At 38.3% G+C, this 26,674-nt stretch overlaps 1 long non-coding RNA gene across 2 annotated transcripts; it reads left to right on the plus strand.

Moving 5' to 3' along the window:
* Positions 1-2,669: 2,669 nt before the first annotated feature.
* Positions 2,670-25,658, plus strand: LOC147579262 (uncharacterized). Of its 2 annotated transcripts, none has more exons than XR_015253719.1 (2): positions 2,670-3,092; positions 24,351-25,658. It is a non-coding gene; the product is annotated as an uncharacterized LOC147579262 (long non-coding RNA). The 2 variants fall into 2 exon arrangements; XR_015253720.1 differs by lacking the exon at positions 2,670-3,092 and adding an exon at positions 8,379-8,745.
* Positions 25,659-26,674: the final 1,016 nt, after the last annotated feature.

Genomic DNA, 26,674 nt, shown 5'->3' on the forward strand with positions numbered 1-26,674 from the left:
TAAGTCAATCTTTTCCAAAAGGATCCCTGATTTCAAATTTAAGTAATTAAGTAATGGCTTCTGCACTCTCCAGTATATCCATTGGCCCATTCTCTAATCAGCCTTTGATTTTATCACTATAGAATGCTGAAATATTATTTGGACTTGTTTGCTAGTAGTTTCATTTAATAATTGTTTTTATAGAAAGAAGAGGAAAAAACAGTTATTGAGCACCTACTTTGTACAAGCCACTGAACTAGACAGCTCTCATTTTATCCTCAGGCAACATTGGCCCCCAACACCAGCAGTCAACTAGAGCTCAATTGCAGCTGTTTTATTTACATCTGCCCAATTGCTCTATGGCTCACCTCTGTCAACTGTCTACATCTATTTCACTTTTACAAAGGCAAAGAACTTTGCCTTCTGGTACTCTGGCATGGTGCTAGTCAAGATTAGTCTCTAGAACAGTTGCATTGAATCACCTGGGAGCTTGTTGAAACCCATCACCTTAGAATCAACCCTAGACTTACTGAGTTAGAATCCACATTTTAATTCTATTCCTCAGTGGTTAATATGCACATCAGTGTTAGAGAAGCACTAATTAGAGTTTTAAGTATATTACTAGGATCACAGAAGCTTTGCACATACTTCCTGATTAAGTTGTGCATTCAACTAGAACTACTAACTCAGCCTAGAAGATATTGATGACCCTACGCCTCCAGAAAACAAACAAAATAGTTTAATCGTGCAAAAGAGAAAGGAAAGGCTTTAGTTCTGAACTTAAGCTATTCATAAAAATTTTAAGAAGTGATTTTCATTTTTCAAGTTCCCTTCCATACCATCAAATAAGGTTTCCTTTTGTCCACACCTTAACTGTAAATCCTTCATTTTTAACTTTTATAAATTTATCCATTCCATCTAGATAATAGATTTGTTAACTTTTGTTCACTGACAACTAAGGGACATATGCCTCAATAAGTTTTGTAATTGCCATGTGTTTCAGAAATGATATCCTTAAAGAGGAGGTACTATGGTTTAAATTTCACTTATGTTAGAAAAATTTTACGAATATAAGTAAATCCTCTTTGAAATTGCCAAATGGAGTTTGGCTAGTTCTTTTGCAGCTAGCAACAAACACTATAGATTTCTGTCATTATCTATAGTGTTTCTTTGCTAAGTGTAGGTTTGTTTGCTTATGTCTTGCTATTTTTTTTGAAAGGGGGACTTAGGAGATGGAAATATGGGATAATGTTACAAAAAAGTAAATTGTACATTATAGGCTTATTCAAAACTTTTAAATGTTCAACAAGTAGGGAGAGCTGATTTGGAGTAGGGAGCTGGAATCTCAAAAGATATTTGCTGAATTGTTCGTTTTTTGTTGTTGTTTAACCTCAAATAGTTACCAAAAACTAAATTTTCTGGTTTCCTTTAGATTTTATCAGTAACATTTTCACAATATCTCTTTGGTATAAAAATAAATCTGGGGTGCCTGGGTGGCTTAGTCGGTTAAGCGTCCAACTTCAGCCCAGGTCATGATCTCGTGGTCTGTGAGTTCAAGCCCTGCATCAGGCTCTGTGCTGACAGCTCAGAGCCTGGAGCCTGCTTCTGATTCTGTGTCTCCCTCTCTTTTTGCCCCTCCCCTACTCATGCTCTGTCTCTCTCTGTCTCAGAAATAAATAAACATTAAAAAAATTTTTTTAATAAATAAAATACATCTAATATATTATTTCAAATTACACTAATAAACTGGTAGCCATATCATAAAGATACTGAAAGCTATATAAATAAGTATGCTTGAAATCAGTACCTACAATCTTTATATACCGTTTTTTCTTCTTTTTGTTTTTCAATAATATTATTGGATTTTCTTATGTAATTTTATCATAAACATAGTACATATTGCTTCATAGTCTTTATAACTGCTTAAAATGCCTTGAGTTGAATCTCATTTATTTATCTATCTATTCACCTATAGGACATTCAAATCATTTCCTAAATATTTCCTATTGTAAACAATGCTTCAAGAGACATATTTGTGCATATTTATTACTTCTACGTGTCAGCTTATTTACTTGGTGTCCAAAAATGCTAATGAACATATTATTTTAAAAATAAAAATAATTTAGGTGCACCTGGGTGGCTCAGTCAGTTGGGATTCTCTCTCTCCCTCTCTCTCTGCCCCTCCCCCCTCCCAGCCTCTCAAAACTAAATAAATAAATTTTAAAAATAAATAAAAATAATTTAGGGAGAAGAATTTAACTATAATTGAAAACTCTAATTGAATAAAGTGTGAATATTTACTAAATCTAACTCCCTCTTTCTCAACTCCAAAAATTAAAAAAAAAAAAAGGAATTCCAGAAGAAAACCTCAAAAGTAACTATCTGGGTAACTTAAATACACTTGCTTTTTCTGTCAACTACCTGGAAAATTTGAGGTTAATCCCCTTTCTGAATGAACTTTCTTTGCATAAATAGACACAATCTTAAGGTTAGTCAGTATACTTAAAGCTGTTGGTCCTCCAAGTCCTATTTAGTTCTCCAGATTATTTATTTCAACAAAGAAATATTTTAACCAAGGGGTTAAAGGGTTAGAATTCTAATTCATAAATTTTGTGGGGTTACTACCTAAGAAACTTTCTCTTCAGCCATTAAGTATTCATTCTTAAAGGACCACACTGGTATTTCTTATACCCATTTTATTCTCTGCTACTTGACTCAGATGTATAAATTCTGTGTCAAAATCAAAGGCTACTAAAAATTTCTTAGATAAATGATGAGCAAACAGTCTAAAGTTAGAGAAATATTAGTGGATCATGTGGCAGTAGTTATAGTGACAAAGATATTGTCACTACTTTGAAAACCTTAAAAACACTTTACCAAGCTGGATGGTTAATATAAGTGAACACACATTCTGAAGTGCACTGTGACATGGCAACATTCTCTTCTGTGAACATAGAATTTCTGGGCCCCAGAATGCCGTTGACAAATGATAATTAATTTAATTGTGAACAGCTGTTTCCTGAGCCTGGGCCTTTTTAAGTGAGGGGGCTGAACATAATAAACACACTCACCCAGGAAGGCGCAAGGAGGATAGGAGTTCAGGGATATGAGAGGTGAATCTTCTGAAAAAATTCAAAATGTGATAAATTTCGCTCCCTGTTTCTTCATTTTAAAAGGAACGACACTTGTCTTTATCTCTTACATTTGATTACTGACGCTCACTGGGAACATTAGCAAAGAATCTATCCAGAATTTAACTGTTTTTTTTTTAATAAGGAAAAGAGACACCCCCAAATCATTCTCAAAAAGTATGATGAATCAAGTTATTGCATAAATATGAATAGTGTCTTATTGTGGCGGTTTAGATTGGTGTTAAGTCCTGTGCTTTATTTTTTTTTCCTATGAAAGTAAATTGTCTTAGAACATCAAGATTAATGATCTCTGACAACTGTAAAAAATACAATTACTGGGAAATGTAAAATTAAAGACAATGGAAGCTGTTGAAGCTAATGTGGTTCTGGGATCAATATGAAGTTAACAGTTATTAGGTCTCAACATATCTTCTGTTGATTCTAATCAAATTTAGCCAGTTAATCACTTTACCTCGTAACAGTCAAACGTGTGCTGCTGACAACAGCCATTTTATAGCCTGAAGTTTAGAGTATGCAGAATTCTTTATTTATTGCTTTTTTTCGTTTCCATTTTGTTTTCATACATATTCTGAACTGTTTTGCAAATTATTTCACTTTTATCTAATCATCTACAATCAGCTATTTTCCATTACCACAAAGGAAAACACTGCTGAAGAGATTTGAGTTAGAAAAGTAAGGTAGTGCTTAACTTAGCCTTTAAGTGAAAATTCAGAGGAATTTATTTTCAATATTCTTTACATCTTGCCATACACACACACACACACACACACACATATATATATAAAACCTTTGAACAACACAGGTGTGAACTGCACAGGCTCACTTATCGTGGAAATATAGACCCGTACTGTAAATGTATTTTCTCTTCTTTATGATTTTCTTAACACTTTCTTTTCTCCAACTTACTTTAAGAATACAGTATATAATACATATAACATAAAATGTGTGTTAATCAACTGTTATCATTAAGGCTTCCAGTCAACAGTAGGCTATTAGTAAAGTTTTGGGGGAGGCAAAATATATGCAGATTTTCAACTGCATGGGGAGTCAGGGCCCCTAGCTCTTGTATTGTTCAAGGGTCAGTGTGTGTGTGTGTGTGTATGTATGTGTATCAGAAGAAAAGGCAATACACATAGAAAGAAAAGGCAAATACACAAATACACAATACACAATACACAAAGAAAAGGCAAAACATAATATATGTTGGTGACTTAAGTATGTATCCGCTGACCTAACTTACTGAGTAAATTAAGTGGTTACTTTAGTTTTGATTTAAAAGAAGTCTTGAGAAATCTGACTGTTCAAGAATTTCTTCCTCCCCCTCCTCCTCCTCCACCCTCCTCCCTCCTCCTTGCCTTTAACATGGACCAGCTATCAGTTGAATCACTAGCAACCCTAATGAACCATGAGGTGACCATTGGAATGGAAGTTGTGTGCTTAGGATAACAGATAAGGAAAATAAAAGCTTGGATCGCCAATACTATCTTAAAGATATCATAATGTATCCCCAAACTAAGAGAGAAATAAACCATATCGAGCTTAAGTCACTGTTATTTTGTCTTGTTTCATACTGTTGTTTTGTAATGTGGAGCTAAACGTGATCCTAACTGTTACACAGAGGCAACATGGACATTATGGAATATGCAGAGAGAGCACCACTGAGCTGGCATTCATCCACCACTCCCTCACCAAGACACCAGAGCTAGAACACATTCATGGAGAAACAACAGTTTTAAATGAACTTTTAATATATGATTAATATGATTAATATATGATATATGTTATATGTTATATATTATATATGTATATATGTTATATATTAATATATGATATATCATAATATATGATAATATATATAATATATTAATATATGATTAATAAGATATTATGAATTGGTTTAAGGATTTCCTATCAGGAAAAGATCACCCAGATTATGGTCTATAGTGAAAAACAGAAAACTACATTATAAATTTCTCAACCAGAGGAGCCATAAATACAGTTTTCCTGACAATACTTCTCAATACTCTAATCATGTGTTTGTGGTTTTCTCCCACTATTCACAAAGTAAAAGAGGAGGTTGTGATGTGTACCATTGATAGTGTATGCTCGTAATATTTTATTCTTATACAAATATACTTATTTTAGTTCCAGGAAAATACTTTGTCATACATTCAACATGTTCTTCTTAAATAAAAATAGTTGAATTCCTTTTATAATAATGTAAAAGATAAAGATTATCATAAAAACACACAAATTCATAGCAGCATTATTTGTAATAGCAAAGAGTTGAAAAGAACCTTAAATAGTCTGGCAATAGAATAGAGAATCTGTGGTATGTCCATAGGATGGAACACTATATAGTAATGAAAATGAACAGCTACACACAAACATGTAGATGAACTCACAAATACTGTAAAAGAAGCCAGATATAACAGAGTACATGCCATATGAGTCCATTTATGTAAAGTTCAAAAGTAGGAAAAATTAATCCCTCATGTTAGTAGTTAGGATGGTGATTTCCTTCAGGGGAACCAGTGATTAGGAGGAGGCAAGGTGAGGCTTCCAGGGAACTGATAATTCTTCATTCTATACTCACTTTATAAAAGTCATAAGTTTACCTTGTAAAAAGTCACCTAACTATAAATTTATAATTTTGTACCTTCACATATATAAGATACACTTAAATAAAAATTTATTTGGATAAAAGCAAACTGAAATAAACACCACCTGATTCATATTTTCCCATCCTTCTTCCTGAATCCAAATAAGAAGTTAGAACATTCAACATCTTACCCTGTAGCCAGCACCAGGATTTTAAGTGACTCAATGATCACCTCTTCTCCATCCTTTGTTTTTTCCTGGATAGTCTCATTTTTAATAGGAATCACCTGGTCCCTATGAATTCTCTTTGTATCATCTCAAACTTCTCCAATATCACATTTGGAGGATTATTTGGGGGGTAGGAGATGGTCTCAAATTCTAGATTTCTCTCCATCTGGTTTCTCTTTTATCCATTTCTTCAATTTGTTCCCATTGGCAGACAGGGATTTGATCCTAGTCAGTGACAGCCCAAAACACATAGGCCCAATGAGTGGTGACATACTCTAGCTATGACTGATCAGTGACTCATCCACTCTCCTAGTAGGTTATTATATTTGGAGCTTTGACTTTAGATAAGCTCATCTAGAGGGGTTGAAAAAAATCTGCTAGAGCCCTGACTTTTAAAATTATTATTATTACTACTACTACTATTATTATATTTGTTGTTTTTATTATTATTATTATTATTATTATTATTATTACAATAAATGTTTTCTGGATCCTTGCCATGCTTTTAATAATTGAAAACAGAGCTCTAAAAGCCTCCATAGCCAGTCCCAGAGGACTCTCTAATCAGAAGGACATAACCATGGCGCCTGGATGACTCAGTCAGTTAAGCATCTGACTTGGGCTCAGGTCATGATCTCGCCGTTCCTGGGTTCGAGCCCTGTTGTCAGGCTCTGTGCTGACAGCTCAGAGCCTGGAATCTGCTTCGGATTCTGTGTCTCCCTCTGTCTCTGTCCCTCCCCTGCTTTTGTTCTCTCTCTCTCTCAAAAATAAATAAAAAATTTTAAAAAAAAAAGGAAGAAGAAGAAGGATATAAGCTAATCCACGGCAGCATCTCTTGGGAGCCTCAAGAGGCCTAAAGACACTGCCTTGGTTCTAGGAAGGCCTGACCAACAGTGTCACAACTACACCATCTCTTCTTCAGGGAATGAGGAGGGGACTTTGGCCTCTTACTAGGGGTATTCTTATCCTTATATATCCTTAATTCTTCTGTTGATAAAATAAATGACAAAGCAAAGATGCGGTTGATAATGGTTACCACTGTGGCATGGAGAGTAGTTTGCCAACCTTTCTTAACTTTGTAATCCTTTATGCAAGTATATTCAGGTAGGAGGGGGTGATATTATTGAGTTCAGGGCAGGAGAGGAGACTTACCATCTAAGCTGCTACCCAACCTTCAACAGCTTCTAAGTGGGCTCTGCTGGGTCACAGAAACACACTGCCCTGAGTCTTTGTCCTCCTAAAATGGTGTAGTTCACAGGCCACTAGAAGAGCAGCTTCCCAAATCCAGTCCTCCAGTGAAGGCCAGACTGGTTGTATAATAATCACTTGTGGAGTCGGTCAACATTCAGACTGCCAGGCCTGATTAAATTTAGTGGTGGGTCCTGGGAATCTATATTTAACAAGGCCCCCAGGTAATTATGATGCACAGACCAGTTTGGGAACCATGGGAATGGCCTGAACAAAAACCTACATCCATGTTTCTGAAAGTAAAGACCAAGGACTATCTGCATCAGAGTCACCTGCATGTCTGGAGTGTGCATATTAGGACACAGAAGGTTACCCTGAGAAATGGCATGTGGGGGCGACTTTAGTTGAATTGAACAAGGGTTCAGGCCTTCACTGTATTGAAAGCCAAATACTATTGGATCTGGCAGCATTTGCATGTGGATCAAAGTTCCTATACAGTTTCTCTGACAGTTTCTGAACTTAGGGCAAGGCCAATTCCCTTCTGGGAGACCCACCAATGTCTTTGCTTTATTTGCTCACTCCATTTTTTTCCCTCCTCTTCCCCCATCCAAGAATCCTTGATCTGGGCTTATGGTTAGAAAAATTGGCTGAGACTGATTCATGTTCTTCCAAATCTCTCATTCTTGGATCTCTGTCAAAAAGTAAAGTGCTTTGTATTCTGTGATCTGCTGAGACCTCCCTTTCCCAAGACATGAAGTTGGAAAACTCTAGCTTAAGGTAGAGAAAAGGTCTCAGGGTACCAGCAAAGGCAGAGGGAATATACACTGGTTCCAGTAACTTTCTGTTTCTTGAGCTAGTGTTAGGCACACAGGTATGTTCAGTTTAAAAAGACACATTGATTTGTGCATCAGTACACTTATGATTCATACACTTTTCTGTATGTAAATTATAATTCAATGAAATTTACAATAAAAATTTGCTGATATCTCAAAATATTATTGTGGCCACAGGTAGATTGGTTGATCAGTAGAGGCAAAGATAGAGATACAGGTATATTTTGAATAAAAATTGTTAATGGAAACTGTTTCAGTATTTTAAGTATGTTGTTTTTAATTTAATTTAAATTCTTCAATTTATCATAGCCTTAAAATTGTCAAACACTTTATTTTTTTAATGCTTTTTTTTTAAGAGATAGCAAGAGAGCAGAGGAGGGGCAGAGAGAGAGAACCGTGAGATCATGATCTAAACCGAAATCAAGAGTCAGACACTTAACCAACTGAGCCACTCAGGCACCCCTGTCAAACACCCGAAAACTTAAAAAAAAATTCTTAAAGTTCTGTTCTAAATGAGGACAATAATTAACAGCAAAACAATTTCCCAATCTTGTTACCTGATGATGACCTTTTGAGGGCGCTGCTCCAGCAGTGAATTTTCAGCATATTATCTTTCTTGTAACTTTATAATTTTGGAGTTCATTTGCACAGGAATATTTTCCATCTGTGGATATATCTGCACACACTTGCTGGAGCCGATGGAAAACTTCAAAGAACTTCTAAGAAACAATGGTTTTCAGAGAGCCCTGCAAAGTCAGAGCTCTGTAAGTATTTACATAAGAAGCCACTTAATGTCTGTTTGACTGATGGGAACTTAAATTGCAATAGGGCAGCTGCTGAATAGAAAGTAAAGTGTTTTTAGAGATGAAAGAGACAGTACTCCTGTCTGCCCTCTCCCAAGGGTCAGCGTTATACAACATTCATGCCAAAGAATCACATGAGGTCCTCCTGAATGGCATTTTCAAGGCCGGCTAAGAGAAATTGGAAGCAGGCAGAAATGTCTCTGGTGCCCAATTTCATTCTCAGATCCCCTAGTTCCCCTACCCCCTCCTTTTTCCCACCCCACTTTACCCCCAACCACACACACCATTTAGCTTATTAATCTTTTTCCCTTTCCTCCTCTCAGCTGGATGACATTAAATTCAATCTTTTCATCAAATACACATAAAACAGCGACTCCAAAGGATTAACTGGTAATTAGTGGTACCTGAAGACAGTTTAACATGTTCCCTGTGTCCTTTCCTTTCTAAACGGGGAATTCTGGAAAGAGTTTTCAGACAGGTGGTAGGATGGATATTTCTGGCCAGAAAGGCATCTCTGCCTCACCTCAGTGTTGTGCTTAGAGTCATTTTACCCCACAAAGCCATCCATCCCTTGTTCTTATCAGTTTGCATGAATGCCAGTTTTGGGACAGCATTCCTTTGTCATGTTCTTTGCTAGAAGGCTCAGTGAGGTGACTTCTTGTGGCAGTGGCTTCTAGTTAGAGGGTAAGAAACGTACCCTGCAGGCTCTCACCACCTCCTCTGCTAACAAGGGAATTTTCAAAGGTTTAGCATACTCCCTCTCTCCTCCTAGACCAGGCTGCTGTCTCCTGCTCTAAGTGCACGTGAACACTATGACTGAGTGAGCTCTGTGCCCCAAACCACATTCATATGGCCCTTCAACATAGTCCTGCCTACTGCCTAGAGCAGTAGGTGCTTAGCTTCTATGTACCTCCATTTCCTCATCTATAAACTGGGAAGAGCAACAGTGCCTATCTTATGGCATTATTATGAAGATTAAATAAGTTAAAACAGGAAAAGCGCTTAAGCACGGCACCCCGTAAACAATACTCAATATGGGTTAGCTGTTTAAGCACCCAAAACCATTCTTTTCAGGGGGTTCCCCACATGATAGAGGTGAGAACTCCTAGTAGCCTCTTATTAGTATTTTGTATTAGGTCTGCTTCAAGTAGTCCTCTACTCAAATGCTATTCATCAAGGTGGCATAGCAATCAATCATTAGTACTCACAGCATGCCAGGCACGTTTACATCACTGCCTCCTTTAATCCTCATGACAGTCCTCTGAGGTAGGGGCTGTTGTTCTTCCCATTTTACAGATGACAAACTAGGTACATTTACCTAAATGCCCAAGGTTCCATAGCTACTAAATGGCAGGAGTGGGATTAGAATACAGGCAATCTAGCCCCAAGGTCTGTGTCAGCCACTGTACTTTACCATATAGTGCACCGCCTACCATTGCGTTGGGCCAGAAGAGGCAAACACACCTGGTGGTCAGAGACCTGGTCTAGCTGTAACAGGCCCACCTCCAGCTTTAATCCGAGCTTGTGTTCAAATGATGGCCCAAACAGAGTTTGCCTTGCCAGGCAGAAAAATCTCTCAAGTGAAAAAAGTTTCCTCTGGTAGTAGCTGTCTTCCAGATACAGGGCCCTCTCTAATGTAAGTTTCCCTTCTCTTTTGTTTTCAGAGTTTCCCCTATGTCTGCAATTTCTCAAAATAGTTTTATGCCAAAGAGACATATTTGGGGGCAGCGTATTCTGCTACTCTTCACACTTAATGTATACTAAGAATTGGGCTAAGCGGTTTACATCGATTCCCTCATTTAATTTTCACAAAAACTCTATGAGATAAGCATTGTGACTCTCCCATTTTATAGAAGGGACTCAGAGAGTGCCAGAAGTCACACAGCCAGCACCCTGTGGAGTTGTTATGGGGATTAAATGAGATAATGTATGTAAACAAGCACTTAGAATAGAGCCTTGTGTTGTCCCCAGATTGTTGATGAATCTTAGTAGGATTCTTTATCTCACTCACTTAGGAGAGACCATTCTGATTTAGTCAATGTGGAAAGAGATCTTCACCATCTAGAACAGCCACACTAGTTACCAGCTTAGCAGGAAGATTTTTAAATCAGCTGCCTATGAAAAATATACAGATTCATCAAATATTCATCATATTAATTCTCAGATCATCTTCTATATATGCTTCATATGTATTTCATATATATATATATGTTTCATGTACATATGTTTCAGTGTTCACAGAACCTATTTTTCACTGTATATGCAAATTTTATGTTTGTAAGTGAAAATGTTAATACATTAAATGATTAACCCTTAAACAAAAGGTTTTCTAAAGGATTTCTCAGCACTGATGTGCTCTGAAATTGCAGAATCTTTTCAAGAACTGATATCCAAAGAGGGTCTTCTAATTCCCCATTAGAAATAAATACAATACTTATTGTTGTAGCTCTGATATGTCACCCATTCGTCTCCAAATGTTAGGTCTCTGATGCATAGTGTATGTCTGTAAAATGACGACTGCCAACAGAAAGGAGCTGTTGCTCTCTTTGAGGTAGTTTTCTTCTCTTTGCTTCCTATTTCTGAACTGTACAGCTTCGTAAATAATTTTGTGTGCTGAAGGAAAAGAAAGTGTTTTTCATAAACTCATTATCCAGGCCTGTTTATGGCTGTTGGAAGGACGAGGTCTTCCTTCCCCTATTGTGTAAGGGCAGTGCAGACTTGACTGTACAAAATGTGTTTTGTAAATGTTGTTGCTGTTCACCTGCAAATAAACTTGCTTCCCCTTTAAAAAAAAAAAAAAAAAAGGCGGGCTGAAGGGCGTGCATCTCGGGCCTGCAACACCTGACTTGCTCCCAAGTTTGACTTCCTGGCCCTGACTAGGCCTTTCCTGGGGAGGTGGCGCCAATGGGGGCCGGGGCTCAGCTCCCAGTTCCTGTGGCTCAGCTGAGAAGCCGGGGCGGCACAGCAGAACCGCTTCTCCCGAGGAGCTGCTTAGCGGGAGCTGGAGCTGGAACTCCCTGGGGCAGGGGCCCTGGCTGACGGGCAGCGTCTCCTCCAGGCCGAGGTGAAATACATATATTTTACCACCACCTGCCCCTATTGATAATACATAATGGAAGTGAGCTACTACATAGTAAGTGTCATGAAGAACGATGTCTAGTTAAGAGTTTGCTGGTACGATTCCCCTTAGACCACCTACGGTAGTAAATACGAAGCCCAGGGCTCATAGTATAGCAGGTGATCATTTAATATTGCCTCTGTAAAGAGTGGCAAGTCACCTGAAAACTTTTACTCCAGTAGGGATAGCAATAATTATGGTGGCTGACGTAAAATATGCTCGTGTGTCAATGTCCGTTCCCACAGTGAACATATGATGGGCTTATACAATGAAACCTAAGAAACCAATGGATATTATTGTTCAGACTATTCCTATATAGCCGAAGGGCCCCTTTTTGCCTGAATAATAAGTGACGATGTGTGAAATTATTCCGAAGCCTGGTAAAATTAGAATATAGGCTTCTGGATGTCCAAAAAATCAGAATAAGTGCTGATTTAAGATAGGATCTCCTCCCCTAGCAGGGTCAAAGAAGGTGGTATTTAGGTTTTAGTCTGTCATTAACATTGTAATTCCACCAGCTAGTACTGGTAGTAATGAGTAACAAGACAGCAGTGTTTAGGACAGATCAGACAAATAAGGGTGTCTGATATTGAGATATGGGGGTTTTATGTTAATAATTGTAGTAATAAAGTTTTAATAGCACCTAAAATTGAAGAAACACTTGCAGAGTGTAAGGAAAAAAATGGTTAGGTCCACGGAGGCTCCTGAATGGGCTTGTTTGCCAGCTAGAGGAGGGTATGTGATTCATCCAGTTCCTGCACCAGCCTCTACAATTGATGATGTGAGTAGAAGTAGGAAGGATGGGAGAAGAAGTCAGAAGCTTATATTATTTATCCGAGGGAATGCTGTATCTGGTGTCCAGTTATTAATGGCACCAATCAATTTCCAAAGCCTCTGATTATGATTGGTATTACCATAAAGAAAACTATTACAAATGCATGGGCAGTGACAATTATGTTGTAGATCTGATTGTCTCCTAGTAGGGTGGCAGGTTGGCCAAGTTCGGCTCAAATTAGAAAGCCAAGGGCAGTTCCTACTATGCCAGCTCAGGCACCGAATAGGAGGTAGAGAGTGCCAATATCTTTGTGGTTAGTAGAAAATAACCAGCGGCTTATGAACCTACGTAAAATGGCTGACTAAAGGATTAGACTATAAATCTAAGAACAGAAGTTCAAGCCCTCTTTTTACCAAGCTCTGCAGTGAAATATATTGAATTGCAAATTCAAAGAAGCAGCTTCAAACGCTGCCAGGGCTTCTCCTGCCTTTTTTCCCCCTAGACTGGCGGCGGGAGAAGTAGATTGAAGCTAGTTGATTAGGGTATTTAACTGTTACCTAAAATTTCGTGAGATGGAGGCCCACCAATCTAGTAAGGGCTTAGCTTAATTGAAGTGTTTGATCTGCAATCATTTGATGGAAGATACATTCTTGGAGTACTTAGGGTTGGGTGTGCAGGAGTTAAATAGATGTGATTTACTTAGGACTTTGAAGGCTCTTGGTCTGTTGTAACCTAAACTCCTAGTCCAAGATGAATAATATTGGTGTGAGTAGAAGTAACATGGTTGAAGTTATGATGAAAGGGAGCAAGAGAATTATTTTTTTTTGTATCTTCAAATTGTCATTTTATTTTTATGCTGTTTGTTGAAGAAAATATAGTTAGTACTGTGTCATATGTCAGTCATATATAAAAGCATAGGTTGAGGAGTGCTATAATGGCTAGTAGCATGGGTATATTGATTATTTAATTTTTTTATTAGTTCTTGAATGATTATTCATTTTGGGGTAAATCCTGAGAGTGGTGGAAGGCCTCCTAGGGACAGTATTAATACTAGGATAAGTGAGGTGGTTAAGGGTGTTTTGTTTCATGTTTGTGATAGCAATAGTGTTGTTGTGGCCGAGCTGTGTATAAATAATATGAAGGTGGTGAGTGTTATCAAAATTATAAATTGTTAGGTTTAGGATTGTTATTGTAGGGCTATAGAGTATGATAGCTGTTACTCAACCTATGTTGGCGATTGAGGAGTATGCTAAGATTTTTCGCAGCTGTGTTTGGTTAAATCCTCCTCATCCTCCAATTAGGACTGATATGATAGCTATTATTAGGAGTAAATTGGGGTTGATGGTAGATGAAATTTGGTAGAGGATAGACCGTAGTACGATTTTTTTGTAATGTTAATAGGATTAGGCCTGAGAATAGGGAGATTCCTTGTGTGACCTCAGGAACTCAAAAATGAAATGGAGCCAAGCCCAGTTTTATTGTCAGAGCAGTGGTTATTATGATAGATGCAGTGGGGTCAAGATTTTTTGATACTGTTCATTGTCCTAAATATAATAGGTTAATAGTGATTTCTATTATTAGGAGCATGGATGCAGTTGCTTGTGTTAGGAAATATTTTGTGGATGCTTCCGTAACTCGTGGGTTAAATTTTTTCATGAGAATAGGAATAATAGCCAGTATGTTTATTTCGAAGCCAATTCAGATTATCGGGCAGTGAGAGCTTGCTGTCACGATTATGCTTCCCGAAATGACTTTTGATATAATATTAATGAGAATAGGGGATTTAATTAGTGCAGGAAGGATATAAACCAACATTTTTGGGGTATGGGCCCGATAGCTTACTTAGCTGGCCTTACTGTAGAATATGGTGTAATATGGTAGCACAAAGATTTTTGAATTCTTAGTATTAGGTTCGAGTCCTATAATTCTAAAAATAAGAGGATTTACACCTCTGTTATTTACTCTATCAAAGTAACTCTTTTAGGGGCGCCTGGGTGGCGCAGCCGGTTAAGCATCCGACTTCAACCAGGTCACGATCTCACGGTCCGTGAGTTCGAGCCCCGCGTCGGGCTCTGGGCTGATGGCTCAGAGCCTGGAGCCTGTTTCCGATTCTGTGTCTCCCTCTCTCTCTGCCCCTCGCCCGTTCATGCTCTGTCTCTCTCTGTCCCAAAAATAAATAAACGTTGAAAAAAAAATTTTTTTTAAATAAAAAAAAAAAAAGACAAAGTAACTCTTTTATCTTTTCTTATGTTTGGGTTGGAATACTTGCTGTGATAATGGGTAAAGATACATGTCATGTGCACAGGGCTAGAATGAGAAGAAGTTTTTTCATAGGAGATGTATGAGTTGGTCATATTGGAATCACGGGTAGGATGCTCAAATTCATAGGAAGGTGACTGTTAGAAGTAAGGTTTTGACGGTGAAGTTAACGGTATATAGTTCTGGTATATATGGCTTATGGAATGCTCCAAAGAATAAGGTTGTTATGAGGATACTTATGATAATAGTGTTGGCATATTCTGCTAGGAAGAATAGGGCAAAAAGGACCTGAAGCGTATTCAATGTTGAATCCAGAAACAAGTTCTGATTCTCCTTTTGTCAGATCAAATGGAGCTTGATCAGTTTCTGCTAATGTTGAAATGAATCATATTATGGCTAGGGGTCATGTGGGAAGAACTAATTATATGTGTTCTTGGGTGATAATTAATGCCATTAGTATGAAGGACCCATTTATTAGTAATACTGATAGGAGAATAATGGCTAGTGTGACTTCATATAAGATTGTTTAGGCGACAGTTCATAGGGCTCCAATTAAAGAGTATTTTGAATTCGAGGCCCATCCTGATCATAGGATTGAGTAAACGGAGAGGCTTGATATAGCTAGTATAAATAGTACTTCTAAGTTTATGTAAGTGAGTATGGTATAGGTAGGGGGATTCATATGGTTAGGCCTAGTGAGAGGACTAGGATGGGTGCTACAATGAATATAGATATAGAGGATGTGAGGGGTCGAAGGGGTTCTTTAGCGAAGAGTTTTATGGCGTCTGCAATGGGTTGAAACAGATCATATGGTCCTACAATGTTTGGTCCTTTACAAAGTTGTATATATCCTAGTACTTTACGTTTAACTAATGTTACAAAAGCTGCGGCAAGGAGGATTTAAATGATTAATGAAAGAATATTAATTGTAAACATGTTGTTAGGGAGAGGAGTTGAACCTCTGATAAGGATTTACATTTTATGCAATTACGGGTCTCTGCCACCCTAATGAACCCAAACTCTCGGGCAATGTAAATTAGTAAACTGTTTAGATTGAGATTATATCATCTATTGTGTTGAAAGCGCTTTACTAAAATAGGCCTCATTTTTCTTGCCCTTTTGTACTGGGAGAAATTATTTAATAGATAGTAACCAGCCTGGATTGCTCCAATCTGAACTCAGATCACGTAGGACTTGAATTGTTGAACAAACGAAACTTTGATAGCTGCTGCACCATCAGGATATCCTGATCAAACATGGAAGTTGTAAACCCTTTTGTCAACATGGACTCTAAAATAGGATTGCGTTGTTATCTCCAGGGTAACTTGTTCCGTTGATCAAGTTTTTGGATCAATATGTGATGTCGTACTTTTGACTAGTAAGTATAGATCTAAATTACTTGGAGCTTATTTTATTCTCCGAAGTCACCCCAACCTAAATTGTTGGCCCATGTGGAGATTTGTTTTCCCTGTTGGTTGTGTTGGTATAGTCTCTTAATTAAAGCTCCACAGGGTCTTCTCTTCTTATTGCCATATTCCCACCTCTTCACAGAAGGTCAGTTTCACGGATGGGAAGTAAGAGACAGTAAAACCCTCGTGTGGCTGTTCATGCAGGTCCCTATTTAGGAAACAAGTGATTATGCTACCTTTGCACCTTCAGGGTACCGTGGCCGTTTAACCTATGTCACTGGGCAGGCAGTGCCTCTAATACTAGAAATGCTAGAGGTGATGTTTTTGGTAAACAGGCGGGGTTTGTGTTTGTGGAGTTCCTTTTACTTCTTTTAATCTTCCCTTGATTGCATACCTGTGTTGGGTCAACAATTTCGTTTGATATTTAGTTTATACTTAGGTTGTTTATATCTTATTGTTAACCATCAGTGGTTATCTGCTCTGATATAAGCTTATGCAAGGAGAAATATTTCTTGTTACTCATGCTAGCATTATAGCTTCTATTATTAAATAGATTAACTCAGTATTAAGTATTAGGAGTTGGTTGCATATTTTTGGTATTAAGGTGTTTTAATTGTTGAGCTTGAATGCTTTCTTAATTGATAGCTACTTTTAGGCCAACTATGGTTATGTTTATGCTTACTCTCTAAAAAAGGTTGTAGCCTAGTTCTAAAGAGCTGTACCTTCTTATATTTTAAACTTACATTAGAATTTTTGGGTTTTTAGGTAGGTTTAAAGTTGAACTAAAATTCTATTCTGGGTAACCAGCTATCACCAGGCTCGTTAGGCTTTTCACCTCTACCTATAAATCTTCTCACTATTTTGCAACATAGGTGAGTTCATCCTGTAAAGATTGTTCATAGGTAGCTCATCTGGTTTCGGGGGGCCTATCTTAAGTTCTGTTAGGTTTTTCTAGCTAATTCACTATGCAAAAGATACAAGGGGTAATCTTTACTGTTAAGGCTTTTAATTTTTCTTTCATCTTTCCCTTATGGTACTTTCTCTATAGTGCCAAATTAAATTTCTATATCCTATACTTTTAAGAATTAACTAAATGTTTTGATTTATTGTTTTATGCTAATTGAATTTATGTTGGTTTGGGCTAATTTTGGCTCAATATGGTCAGTTTGATATGAAATCTTCTGGGTATAAGCCAGATGCTTTGTTTAAGCTACATCTTGTTTTATCCAAGCACATTTTCCGGTATGCCTACCTTGTTACAACTTGTCTCCTCTTGTGTTTTTTATAGTCTGAATAGGTTATCTTTGGATTTTTGTCACTTGAGGAGGGTGACAGGCAGTGTGTGTGTGCTTCATGGTCCAATTCAATTGAGCTCTCTATTCTCAATTTACTACTAAATCCTCCTTGGGTTCTTAATTTCATAAGGGCTTTCATGGAAATATGTTCTAATATAGAAAATGTAGCCCATTACTTTCCACCTCATAGATTACACCTTGACCTAACTTTTTTATGTTAAGATACTTGTGCTTACTTTTCTTCCTTTTTGGGGTTTGCTGAAGATGGCAGTATATAGACTGGATTAGCAAGGGGTGGTGAGGTATATCAGGGTTTATTGATTATAGAACAGTCTCCTCTAGAGGATATAAAGCACCGCCAAGTCCTTTGAGTTTTAAGCTGTTGCTAGTAGATCTCTGGAGGACAGATTTGTTTAGCTAGCTAAGTTTAGGGCTGAGCATAGTGGGATAGCTAATCCCCGTTTGGGTCTTAGCTATCATGTGGTCAGAGGTGTTAAAGTTACTTTGGTGTTATATTTTTATGTTAACTGTAGCTTTTTACAGCCTAGTTAAAATTTAATTTTAGCATGAGGCTCCTCTTTAACATACTTTACGCCATAGGTCTATTAGGTCGGGTTAATTGTATGACCGTTGTGGCTGGCATGAAATTTACCAACCCTAATTTAATATGGTTTAGTCGAACTGTTATTCATGGCTTAATTTTTATCACTGCTGTCCTGTGGGAGTGTGGATAAGCAAGGTGTCATGAGCTATGTTGTTGTGTGCTTGATATCGGCTCCTTTAAATCATTAATGACTTAGAGGGCATTTTCACCATGGTGCAGAGGCTTGCAGGTGTAATCCTATTAATAACTAATGGAAAGGCTAGGACCAAACCTTTGTGTTTATGGAGACTGGCGACTCATGTAGGCATTTTCAGTGCCTTGCTTTCTTATTTAAACTACATTGACAGAGGTATGTTGGATTAGTTGATTGATTTATAGTATTAGTTGTGAGAGAATATTGCTCAATAGGGACAAATTAGAGCTCAGGACTGCATATCCATAAATAGCTGTGAGTCGAGGTGTCACGCTGATATTTATGGCTAATGTTTAATTGGGATTTTTTGATGTATCTATAAGGATTTGTACTCAGGCCTTATGTTTAGATGCGAATTTAGTCTTGTTTTTGGAGTTTGGTATATAATAATAAATACATATATCTATCATGAGGTTACGGGGGTAAGAGGGGTTGGTTAACCTATTTATCTGTTGGATAAAGACATGTGTACTTGTATATATGTACGTGTGCATGTATGTGTACCTGTGCATGTGCGTGTATGTGTGTGCATCCCTGTTGAAGCATTGAGTTAAAGTATATGTCCTGTAACCATTGACTGAATTCCACCTTATCTGTGTGATGTGGAGACATAGCATAGTAAATAAGCCCAGCCACAAGTTATTTGACTGCGTCAAGACCTTTACGGTCATAGCTAAGTCATAGCAAGTTCCTCCCCTAAAATTTAAAAAATACCAAATGCATGACACCACAGTTATATGTGATCATGGGCTGATTAGTCATTAGTCCATCGAGATGTCCTATCTGAGGTAGTTGTAGGATTGGAGTAAAGAATTGAAATGGCCCCAAAGTAGGTACCAGTTGCCAGGTTTAGTTCCAGTATAGAAACCCCCCCATGTTGGAATGGCCCCAGGGTGAGAAGAGGTACACATTCAAGCAAGGGTTGCTGGTTTCTCGAGGCCAGGTGATTAAACTCTTGCAGACAGTTGAGGTCCATAGAAGACCATCCATGAAATCAGTTAATGCACGATTATACACAATATGTCTTATGTAATATTAATAGATTTATTGTATATGTTTAATATCCAGGGGAATATCAGTTAATGCACGATTATGCATAGTATATCTTATATACTATAATAGATTTATTGTACATGCTTAGGTCCACATGGCCATAAGGTTTGTTTGCAGACCATGGCGAAATGAGGACATACTGGGCAAGCACAGTAAAAAAGTATGCAATATATGAATTATGAAAGTTCTGGTGTCAATTTCTGGTATTGCAAGGAATAACTTAAATAGAATTTTAGCTTTGGGTGCTGATGGTGGGGCTGCTGCTTCTTCCTTGAAGTCTTAGGGAGGGCAGATATTCTCCTTTTTTTGGTTTACAAGACCAAGGTATTTTATATACTACAAAGACTCTTCATTTTAAAAGATGGTTTTCAATAACACCGGAAACAGGTATGAAGATTAGGAGGTTAGAGAAGTATAGGATGGAGGCTAATTGACCAATGGTGATGCAAGGATATTCTACTGTTTGACATCCAATTCATGTTAGGGTTAGTAGGTCTGCTACTAAAAATCAGAATAGGCATTTGCTAAGTGGTCAGAATATTGTTCCTTGTTGTTTTGAAGTGTGGAGTAGGGGGATGATTGCTAGGATTAGGATAGAGAGAATTAGGGCTAAGACCCCTCCCAGTTTATTGGGCATGGATGGGAGGATTGCATATATTAATAGGAAATACCATTCAGGCTTAATGGGTGGTGGTGTGTTTATGGGATTGGCAGGGGTGTAGTTGTCTGGGTCTCCTAAAGGTCGGGTGAAAATAGGACAAGTAATATTAGTATTAGAATGAGGAATAAAAGGCCTAGGATGTCTTTGATTGTGTAGTATGGGTGGAATGGGATTTTATCTGAATCAGATATTATTCCTGAGGGGTTGTTGGATTCTGCTTCATGTAAGAATAAAAGGTGGACTGTTGCTAAGGCTGAGATGATAAATGGGACAATAAAGTGGAAAGCAAAGAATTGTGTTAAGATGGCTTTGTCTACTGAGAATCCCCCTCAGATTCATTCTACTAAGTTAGTTCCAATATAGGGGATTGCTGATAGGAGGTTCGTGATGACATTAGCCCCCCAGAAGGATATTTGGTCTCATGGTAATGTAACCTATGAAGGCCATAGCCATGATTGTAAATAGCAGTACAATTCTGATGTTTCGTGTTTCTGAGAAGGTGTAAGAGTATATGCCTCGACCTATATGTATAAATAAGCAGATGAAAAATGTAGAAGTTCTGTTAGCATGTGTATATCAGATAATCCAGCCATAGTTGACGTCACGGCAAATGTGAGTTACTGATGAGAAGGGGGTTGCTGTGTCTGTTGTATAGTGCATGGCTAGGAATAGGCCTGTTAGCATTTGTAGAATTAGGCAGACTCCTAGTAAGGAGCTGAAGTTTCACCATGCTGAAATGTTGGATGGAGCTGGAAGGCTGATGAATGATAAGTTGATGATTTTGATGAGTGGGTGAGATTTTCGGATGTTGGTCATTAAATGCTTACAGTTGAAATTCAACGGTGGTTTTTCATATCATTGGTCATGGAGATTCCATGTGGGAATAATGATGATGTACATTGTATTTATTCTAAGTGCTATTTTTGTGATTAGCTTTGTTAGTTTTTCTTCAAAGCCTTCTCCAATTTTTATGGTGGGTTTGGATTAATTGTGGCTGGTGGTGTTGGTTGTGGAGTTGTATTGAAATTTGGGGGTTCCTTCTTAGGTTTAATGGTCTTTTAATTTACTTGGGGGGCATGCTTCTGGTATTTGGTTATACTATGGCTATGGCTACTGAACAGTATCCTGAGGTTTGAGCATCTAATAAGACTGTGTTAGGAATATTTATTATGGAGGTGTTACAGAATTATTAACAGCTTGTTATATTCTGAAAGAGGATGAGATTGAGGTGGTGTTTAAGTTTAATGGTGCAGGTGATTGAGTTATTTATGATACAGATGATTCAGGATTTTTTAGTGAGGAAACCTAGGAATTACAGCTTTATATAGCTATGGAACTTGATTAGTTATTGTCACTGGTTTGTCCTTCCTTACTGGTATTCTAGTAATTGTGGAGGTTACTTGTGGAAATTAAGTAGGAATAGGCCGAGAGTTAGGGTGATCATGAGGGAGAGGAAATATAATTTAATTAATCCTTTGTGGTTAGACATAGTAGTTGTTGTTTTTATCTGAAAATAGGAGATGGATTTTGGTAATATATTTTCTAATCAGATTATTTCTAGTAGCATTGAATCAGATTCTATTGGTGGGATGCAGTACATAATGATTGGGAAGTATCCTACAAATTGGAGAATTTGAAGAGGCTTGAAGTATGTTTAAATTTTAGGTTTTTAGTTGCTAAGTTCTAATGCCATAATGAAACCTATAATAGTCATAGCAAGGGCAGTTAATTTCAGATAATGAGGCATAGTTATCTGTGGAATTGTTGTCGGGGGATATTATAAGAAATTAGATACCCCACAAAAGTACTTCGGATTAAAAGATGTTTGATAGAGTTTATTAGGAGGGGATTATTTTTGTTGATTAAAATTAAGGAGTTGAAACAAGACTGTCCTAGGAGTGCGAAGAATATGATTTGGGAACTGTAGGTGGCTGTTAGGGATGTGGCGATGAGAGTTATTATTAGGGCTCAGGCTTTGGCATTTGATGTGTTGGTGGTCTCAATGATTAAGTCTTTAGAGTAAAAGCCTGTTAGGAAGGGTATTCCTGTGAGTGTGAGGCTTCTGACAATGAGGGATGTAGTGGTGAATGGTATTATTTTATATAAGCCGCCTATTTTTTAAATGTCTTGTTCATCGTTTAGGCTGTGAATAATTGATCCAGAGCATATGAACAGCATAGCTTTGAAAAATGCATGTGTGCAAATGTGTAGGAATGCAAGGTAGGGTTGGTTAATGCCGATTGTTACTATCATGAGTCCCAGTTGACTTCCGGTGGAGAAGGCAACAATTTTTTTGATAACATTTTGTGTAAGGGCAATGATAGCTGTGATAGGGTTGTGATAGCTTCACAGTGGTGAAGTCCACCTTTGGAGTCTTTGTGGTTTGAAGTTAAAGTAGTGCAAAGACTTTGTCCAGGTATAAGTTAGTGGGTCTCAGCAGGAATGCTACTGTTAGGTGGGAGATAAACATGAAAATTCTGGCACCCTAGTGTTTCTGGCATATGTGGCCTCTGGAAGAAAGTGCATGGGAAAACCACATTTTAGAGTTCGTACACAAAAGGCCTGAAATCAGACACATACAGAACCACATGTGACTGTCACAGTCATTCCATTACTGATTTGAGACCTGGATATCCTGCTGTCTGTAGTCAACATAAGGGTCTGTTTTACTTTGCAAGAGCAGCTTTTATCACCTTGCTTTGGGGCAGAGGAGTGAGGACACATTTTGAGATGGAGAGGGGGAGTGGAATAGGAATAATAGGGATTACTGAGTGTCTTCTTAATATCCTTAACTGGTTCTGTGGCTCCCTGGCTCTTCTAGATGCTTCTTATTTAACTGCCCTTAAGCGATGCCTCCTTGTCTGTACAGTTGTGCTGTGACACTTCTGTTGATATTGTGAATATCCTTAAAACCTTCGGTTAACTACTTGATATCCAGTATGTTTCAATGACTGTAGCTGATTTTATGCCTTTAAATGATCACTCTCTTTGTTTTCATACACATTGGTTTCAATTTTTTCACCTTTGGGGCAAATTAAAAACTTGGCTCTTTTCATTTGAAAATGCATACTGGCCTGCAGGCTGCACGGAGCAGCCAGTGCTGTCCAAGACACTTTAAGTTAATAGCATAAGGACAAGATGCATTTATAAATGAAATAATAATGGGCAAAATTTCAATATTAAGGTCCCATTTTAAAATTTGACTTTAATAGTATTAAATAACATATACACATTTTCATGGTCATTTCTTTCTTCTAAGACTTCATTTCTAGATTTTCACAGATTCCCCCTTAGAGTCTATTTTTCACACTACCCTATGGGAGAAAGCATGCTCTTCACACTAAGATCTTGTACCTTTGGATATGAACAAAGATGCATATCCAGTGGGCATCCCTTCCCAAGTTCTCGGGGATGCTGTAACTTCTACACTCGGTGTCTTTAGTGTAGTTTGAAAATAGTACTGGTCTTACTTCACTCTTCTGTGCTTCCTGAGTGGCACCCCATGTGTTCTGCGCCTGGTCTTGCTCCTTGCGAGCACAAATGGACTAGTCCTTTATACACAGCTGGTACTGCACCTCACTCATGATCCTTTCTCTGCTCAGATTTTTACTTAGCTCTTGATAACATTTCAGGGCTGATAAATCTCTGTAAGCATGTTATACACATATACATACTCCTGTTACTAATACTAGGGGGTTTAGGCTGAGCCGCTGCCTTCTCTGGTAATGCTCTCTGTGGGTACTCTTGGAGATCCCTCAGGTTGAGGGTCACAGGCTGCTTCGCCTTGCATGTGTCGGAGCTGAAGGCCATCATGATTAAGAAATTTATAGGTGGGGGGCACCTGGGTGGCTCAGTCAGTTGAGCATCTGACCTCAGCTCAGGTTACGATCTTGTGGTTTGTGGGTTTGAGCCCCACAACAGGGTCTATACTGACAGCTCAGAACCTGAAGCCTGCTTCAGATTCTGTCTCCCTCTGTCTCTGCCCTCCCCCCACACTCTGTCTCTCTCTCCTCCAAAAATAAATAAACATTAAAAAAAAATTTAAAGAAATTTATAGGTGGTGCCTGAAATGTTCCATTTATTCCTTGCTCTTTGATTGAAGTCGGTTGCCTAATTTGGAGAATAGTTATAATGTCACATGTTAAAACCATTTTAAAAGCCTCCAGAAGTGACTTTGGCTGTTTACATTTTTGCCTCAGGTTGATGGTTTATGTTAATCACTATTCTTGCAATGGGATCGGAGCACCTGATGAACGGCATAGGTTCACTACAGAACATAAGCACAATTTGAATTCTGTGATTTCTGATACACATCTCCAACACAGCCTCCTTATGTAAATGCTGCAGACAGGAGTGTGGCCATTTTCATGCAGACAGTGCTGGCAAGTGGGAGTTATGACCTCCTCTGGCTGGTCAGGTCCAAGCCACCAAGTGTCCTGCTAGTCTGGGGACATGAGTCATTCATTCAGTATTCAGGGAAGTGCCTCTCATTTCTGGGGAATTATTTACATCCACATTGTGTTTAAACCAATTAAAATAATCCAAGGTAAAAAAAATAGTGTAGATAATGTAAGAAGAATTACTTCAGGCTTAGAATCAGTGGAAAACAAAAACATACAAAAACAAACTGCAAAAATATATCAGTATTAGCTACACTTATTTAGATTGAGACTATTTCTCAAATCTTTAATGGCTAGACTGGCCAGAGGTTCATAAGTGACTTGTAGGGCTGGGTGGGTACCCATGTCAACAAAGATCGGGGGACATAGTTGATCTTAAGGCAGCTACGGACTAAAGGGAGGAAGGCTTGGAGTGGTTCTTAAGCTATTAGGTTAGTTTCCAGAGAGATGAAAGAATATTTACCTTTCATGATTTAGATATTGCCTAAGTCCTCCTTATGCTCACTTACTTGAGTAGTTAAAAACATAAAACTGTAGGTGATACCAGATTTCAAAGTAACAGAGAAGCAGTATTTATTATGTATTTACATGCAGGTACAGAGCTCCTTTTCAAATGGCCTGACTCTGTTGGGCATGTTTGTTATTTGCTGTTATGATTATTGTGTGCTTGGTTTTGTACATAATAAAACAGAACACGTGTAAAAAATGTATATATATTTCATATATATATATATATATATATATATATATATATTTCATATGAATTTCATATTTCACATGCTCAGTGGGACTCTTGACCAAAGAAGTTATTTAACAGGCAAATCTTCCTCTTCCTAATACAGATTGCTCACAGCATAATTTGGATATGTCGTCAGATTAAAAGACTCCTTCCCCATCATGGGTGATGATGAAGGGAGGACAAGAGTACACAGAAAGAACACCCTGTCCTGCCACACTCCATGTCATCCTCTGCCAGAGTGTGGGAGAGCTGGCACTGAGAGCCAGAGCTGGAGAAGCTGGGTCTGCCTCCTTATCCCCTCTCCCCCAACCTCTTCTGGGAACCAGTGTCTGTAAACTCCCAGAGCTTGGAAAGGATTAGCAAGCATCCTAGTACGTGCCTTCTTTCTCCCTGCCCTTTCCTCCTCCTCTCAGACCCTGATCTCTTTATTCGGTGGAGTGAATCTGGAGGCACTGTCTCCACACATCCCTAATAGTGCTGAGAGGTGAGGAGAGCAGGTGCAGTGGGTGACAAGGATGGTGTTTTAGTCACTTTCTATTCACCCCACTGTCAAGGGAGAGATTCCCATCCTAGGGTTCTGAGGATGGCCAAATATCTGATACCCAGAATTGGGCAGATGAAATCAACAGCAGTTTCTGAGTCATGTGCCCTCATAGCCAAGGGAAGGAGGACACAGAGCCCCACACAGGACCACATGGAGGGTGCATGCAGATGTAGCATGAACAACCAGGGAGGATGGGAAGTAGGTTTTGTAGTGTCAAGAGGGTAAGGTGCCCTCTGGTTCCCACAGTGGGATATGATTGGCTTGTTTGAATAATTCCACAGGCTGGCAAGAAACTAAAACCCATTAGTGAGAGATAAGCAGAGACTGTGTCTGGTCCCCTTGATAAGGAGGGTTGTTTGGCTGGGGGGCCTTATCCGTGAGAGCAGAGTGGGGAGGGGAACTTGCAGTCCAGCCATTCAAGACCTTCCCAATTGTACCAGCTGTCAGTTTTAGGCTGTATTTCACAGAAGGTGAGTACAAAGGGGAGTCTGTGGAAAACAGCTTTTGGCATACACAAGTAGATGAAGAATGAGTTAAAAACTTGAGAAACAAAGTCTATCACGCAAGGCAGATGTTGTTCTTCAAAGCCAGAAGTAGAGCATGATGTTCAAGAGGCTTCTATAAAGCAATGCTCTGCTCCCACGTCTCCAAATAGTGAAATATTAGCTTGTTTTGTTTTGGTTTTTTCTTCTTTCATAAGAACCTTGAGAATTTTGTTTGTTTTTTATTAAACTAGGTAACTATTTGGGAGAAAATATATTGCTAGGGTTATATAAGATATATATATGGAAAGCACATGAATCATAAAGTCTTGCATCAATGCAAGGTCACCCTTTCAGC

Source organism: Puma concolor, chromosome B4 (genome assembly GCF_028749965.1).
Source record: "Puma concolor isolate L17-30 chromosome B4, mPumCon1.1.hap2, whole genome shotgun sequence".
NCBI classification, from domain to species: domain Eukaryota; kingdom Metazoa; phylum Chordata; class Mammalia; order Carnivora; family Felidae; genus Puma; species Puma concolor.